Source organism: Aegilops tauschii, chromosome 4 (genome assembly GCF_002575655.3).
Source record: "Aegilops tauschii subsp. strangulata cultivar AL8/78 chromosome 4, Aet v6.0, whole genome shotgun sequence".
NCBI lineage: Eukaryota > Viridiplantae > Streptophyta > Magnoliopsida > Poales > Poaceae > Aegilops > Aegilops tauschii.
This window is the reverse complement of record NC_053038.3, coordinates 66,818,402-66,824,300: the sequence shown is the minus strand read 5'-3', so window position 1 is coordinate 66,824,300 and position 5,899 is coordinate 66,818,402.

The window sequence follows — 5,899 nt, the reverse complement described above, 5'->3', positions numbered from 1 at the left end:
AATCACATCAACATGTCTGCATGCAAGCATGCACCGGTAGCATGCATGTAAGTGAGCTTTTAAGTCCCATTAACATGTCAAAAAGAAAAATATAATCCCATTATGCAGTAGGAGTTGGCTGGTCTTTTTTCCTTACGTGGGATGATCTAAATGATGATGAGAGTTTATTTAGTTTGGCTACCACATTTGTCATGCGGTTATAGAGTTTTTTTAGTTCTGCGAAATCGATAATTTTGCGCAGAGAGATATACCGCTGTTCCGCGGCAACGCGCGGGGACTCATCTAGTAATATTTAGGAACGGATGGGGTACTATGTAAAGAGTTAGGTGTCACACGGTGATAGTTTGAGGTGGGCCATGTAATCACTGAGCCTGTGTGTTTTCACTGCTCTTGCACGCCTCCGCTGTAAGAATGAGAAGTAAGTTGGACGGACGAAGCAACCATCACTCTTGCGCCAGTGAGAGGTCGCGTCCGCTCTGCCTGGGCATGAATGCGGCACCGATTCTTTGGAGCGGCGCTGACCGTTTCGGGCGGGAAGCGCGCGCGGGCGATGGAGGGGCTTTGGGTGGGCCAGGCTGGTCAGGAGCGTGCGTGGCAGCTGTCCACATGTCCCTACCGGACACGCCCGGAAACAAGAGGATGCACCGACTCTCGCGGCTAAAATCATACTACACTACACAACATCTCTCTGTAGGAGTAGGTCGATCTGTCGCTCTCTCTAACACACACATGCTGTTAAACACACACACACACACACACGCACACGCACGCACGCACACGCACGACTCTGGCGAATTTGGTTCAGATCTTCTTCTTGTGAGTTGTTTGAATTCCGCATCATGAGAGGTCAGTACTAGCCTTCTTTCACATGATTCTGCAGTGTGCTTTCATATGTTGTGCTACTTGTACGATAATGTTGCTTGATTTTAGTGAACTACACAAATGGAGACAAGACTTCCAATCTGTATGTGCACCGTAATATCCCATTGAGGTAAGATAAGGATATTTCACAACTGCTGGCCTGTATTTTGCCACTTTCATCAGAAAATTAAGTTCAGTACTATACTTGTGCTCCCTAATTGACATGCCAAATCTTACATTGAAGGCGAAGCTTGTCTGTTATTGAACCAAGTGATGAAGGGGAAGAACAAGCGGAAGAAAAACAAAAATCAACTCCCGGTGCTGTAATGAAGCACTGGAACTGTGATGACACAAGTAATGATATAGTTTTGCATCTTAATTTATTGCTATGGCTAGAATGAGCAATTGTGTTGCCACTGATTTGATGCCACTCTTAATGTAATATGTAATTATCTCTACTTGTGCAAACAGGGATCTTCTTTGAAGATACCATATATTTTAGTGGAACTGCACAAGAAGATGTTGGAAACATTAAACTAATCGAGGAGTATATAGTAAGCATGGCCACCACCGTAGATAGCAACAGATGGTTCCGGAGAAGTGCTTCATCTGTATGCTCTACACAATAAGCCTCCTGACAAAGGTTGGTACTCGCCCACTGATTTCATCCATATGATTGAGCTTTGTCATCTCTATTGGTGTTGTGCTACTGTTTAGATACTGTCATGAAAAAGTGGTATTGTCCTTGAGAAGTGCTTCATCTGTGCTGTTTTAAATATTTCCTTTCCTTTTTTTCGAGAAAATAGGGATGCTAGCATTTAGTAGTCCTCTTGTCTTTGCACAACAGGATCATCTTCCTCTGAAGAAGAATATGGAGTACGTGAAGTGACTAGTTCCGATTATGCCAGGATGAAGAAGCCCTGTCTATCTTGTCATCAGAAGGAGCAGTTGAAGGATGGTTACATTACTCCCCACAAGACCAAACTAACTTCAGCTCAGAAGGACTGACAAATCTCCATTTTTTTGCTGTGATGCGTGAGTACAATGTTGTTCTAGGATTCTTTCTGGTGAGTTCCATTTTTCTAAAAGTGTGCTCTACATGGACCATGTATGTGCCTGTTGAAACTGTCAATTCATAGTACCGTTTGCTTTATACTAATCACTTTTTTGTATTTGTGCAAACAGGGGTGCTCAGCTTGATTTCAATGGGAACTGCACAAAATGTTCATGAATACATCGAATCATTCATTTCCACCACAAGAAAGGAGGTGCCGATAAGTTCAAGGCGCTGCAACATATGAGGGCGAAATCATACAAGCTACGCCCGAATTTGGTTGATTTTGGCGGAACTTCACAAAAAGAACAACTGGTTTATTTAGCACGAGGTGCCATGTCAATGTCCGAACTGACGGCAAACCCTGCCCATTCCACAATCGTAGGCATTTGATATTTTGGAATGGGACAACCTTGTCAAATTTTGCTCGATGATTTTAGCAAGACATGCGTTTGATATTTTCGAATGGGACGCCCATTGCTGTCAGCAGCGTCGATCAATTTTTTCTTTATGCTTTAGTTGTGAAGTAAATATTGCCTCTGACATGTGAGTCGCTGAGATGCATAATCATCGATTGTTTTGAATGTTCTCTATGAATTGTCAGGCCTGTGTGTTTGATTCCAATGTACAGAAACGCTAAAAAGTTGCTCAAACTCTTTGTCCTCCTTCTGTTCCTTTTTACTTCGCACATCGTGAAAGTGCATAATTTTTTGTATAAGATTGGTCAAAGTAGAGATACTTTGACTGCAGACAAAACTTGTATGCAGACTAGAAAGGACCGGAGGGAGTACATGTGAAACTGCTGCAAACGAGGTGATCACCCTGGGAATAATGCTAGTACGTATTGTTTTGCATGTTCATCCAATGCCAGTAATACAGGAATTCAAACTAATCGAAATAAATTCATTCATACACGGTCGGATTTCATATAAACATGCCGGATTTCATTACATTTCATACATTCTTCAACTAAAAAGGGGTGCGCTGGAGGTATAATTAATTAACCGAAGCTACCCACCTGTGTCCCGTTGAGCCGAACAGAAGCTTTAGTGACTTAACTGCAGGTGCAGTTGCGTAACTGACCTGTGGCCTATTGGGCCCACGTGTCAGTCAGCCAACTGCACCAGCAGTTAAGTAGAAGCAACGTTCTTCTCCAGCGCAGCTCTCCGACTCCACGTCACCGCCAAGAAGCTAACCGGCCGTCAATGGTCAACCCGCCTAGCTTGGCTTCAACCGGAGGGTAGCAGCGGTGGCCTTACTTGGACCTGAGCGGCGGTGACCTACCGTGTTCTACTCTTCCTCGTTTTCTATGTGGCGCGGCCTCATTGGCAGCGGGGTGGGGCCTCGGCGGAGCCGGCGATGTCCTCTGTCTCGTTGCCGGCGGGCGGCGCCTTAGTGGAGCGCTGGAAATCCTCCCCCACGTTGCCGGCAGGGTGGGGCCTCGGCTGAGCCGGCGATGTCCTCTGCCTCGTTGTTGGCGGGGCGGGGCCTCGGCGGAGCCGGCGGTGTCCTCTGCCTCGTTGTTGGCGCCGCGGGGCCTCGGCGGAGCAGGGCCTCGTCGACGCCAGCAGAGCGGGGACTCGTCGGAGCCGGCATTGTCCTCTGCCTCGTCCTCGGTCTCGCCAAACAGCGCCTCGCCCGCTTCATCGCCCTCTTTGCTAGCCTCTTTGTAGGCGGCCCCAGCCTCCACCACCCGCATGTGGTACCGCCAGCGCTCGAGGCGGCCCTTGCGGGCGGAGCGGTACGAGTCGAGCAGCGCCTCCTGCTCCGCCCGCTCCGCGGCGATCTGCTCCTCCGCCTGCAGGTGCTCCTGGAGGAGATGGTGGTTGTAGGCGGCGTCGGCCTGCGCCTCTAGAAACTGCTCCTCACGCATCTGCCTCACCCTGTCCATATATTGGGCACGGGCCTCGCCGATGGTCATGGTGCAATGCACCGGCGAGGATGGCGCAGAGCAGGGGGTTGGCGCCGGATCGTCGACTACCATGTTCTCCTTTGGGACGTCGTCGTCCTCCGGCTGCCTGCCGGCCAGCCGGTCAGCAGCAATGGCTGCCAACTCCTTGTGGTCCGTCGTCTGCCCGTCCCGAAGAGCGCTGGAGCGCGAGGAAGCCATGGTGGGCAGTAGTGGTGTGGACAGGAGAAAGGGAACGGATGCGGATGACTGCAGCTATGGCCGGCGCAGCAGTTTATATAGCAATGGTGGGCGGGCGGAGGGACAAACGTGTGGCGCCGGAGTAGCCGCCTCGGCAACCGCGTATCATTAATGTGGGCGGCAGATGGACGGACGGATGGCACTTGTGTCGTTTGAAGGCGGAGCAATCGCCTGCACCAGGAAGCGGGGCGGGCGGTGCTGACTATTTCGGGCGGAAAGTCCGCGCGGGCGAGGAGATGACTTTACTTGGAGAGGATGACAATGGGGACCCACCAGGTCCATAGCCTCACGTACGCAAGTGCCTCCTTATTATATATATATATAACTATAATTTATTTTGCTTCCTCCTTGTTTCCTGACATCACGGTCCCACACCATTGTCAACCTATGTAGTAGTCAATAAACGAGAGAATTGCACAAGAAGCGGCCGACAGCTGCGACCAAGCAGCTCGAGCAGTATTTGTGTTTTTGAGGTGTGAGCACTGCAGAGTTTTTCGATGTTTAGCCCAGATATTAATTTTTCTCCTCTGAACAACAACGAAAACATCGCTGCAGGTATTAGCTGGGCGGGCTGTGGCCCGTCTAGCCCAGGCCAGATAATTAATTTTTTCAAGCTGAAAATGGCTAGCCCAGCTATACTTTTTTTTAGGAATACCCAGGCAAGGTCAAGTTTTTATTCTCCGCCCCGCTGGGCTGCAAATCTTTCCTAGGAAGGATGCATTAGGCTTAACAAGAAAATGGGCTTTAAGAAATAATAAATGGGTTGTAATTATAAAAAATGGGTAGTAACTATAAAAAATTGCACCAAACACGTGATTACTTTATAAAATATTATTTTTGGATATTGAAAATTTTAATTTCATTAATTGTTGCGAGCGCAATGTTTCGTTGGATTTTTACGTAATATAAATTTATATTGAAATTGTATTTAATCTGACTAGAAATTTCGGGATAAAAATATTTCGGATCCCATCAAAATGTGGGAAATTTTATTGAATTCTGTTTTGAACGGTTGGTTGAAATGGGATGTACTTTTAACAAACTGTAAATGGGCCGTAGTAAATTCCATTAGAATTCAAAAATGGGCTACACATTCTTACAAATCTCAAATGGGCTATAAGTTCTCTGCCACACACTTTTGGCCTTACTAAGTTGACGCGTCCCCTAAAAAAACAGAGTTGACGCGTATGCAAGGCTTTGTCAACTTATAGTCAACACACGGTTCTAGCAGTAGTGGACGTTGGATGTCCATCCAACGGATGCCGTGCTTCTTCTTCAATCTCGGATATTCTAGCTTCACCCGCCCAAAAAATGATTCCTCCCCCTGACATCTGGGGCGCACCATTTCGGAAGCTGACCTGTGGGCCTACTAAATTGACATACCAAGGGCTTTGTCAACTTAGTCAATATAAACGATTCTAGCTGCAGTGACCATACGATGTCCATCCAACGGCCGTCGTGGTTCTTCAACCTCTAGTCTTCTTGCTCCAGCCGCCCAAAGCAGCGCCGGTCGTGCCGCCTGCTCCTGCCTCCCGTGGCCGGCTGTGCTGTCGCGGAGGCCTCACCGCCCCCTACTACTCCCACCGCTGGCCAGGCCATCCCTCCACTCACCCACACCCCCTGTTATTCTGCGGCGACGGCAGCGCAGCCGAACGAGTGAACCGTCGTACTCCTCTCCGCGCGTGCATCCACTGCCGCGTCTTCCCCGGCTCCGCATCGTCCCCTTCCTAGGCCTCACCGTCGTCCACCGCCCTGGTGCTCTCGGCGCGGCGTGGTCAACGTGGTCAAGGAACGACTTCCATCGGACGTGGACTATACGTGGAGAGGCTGACAGC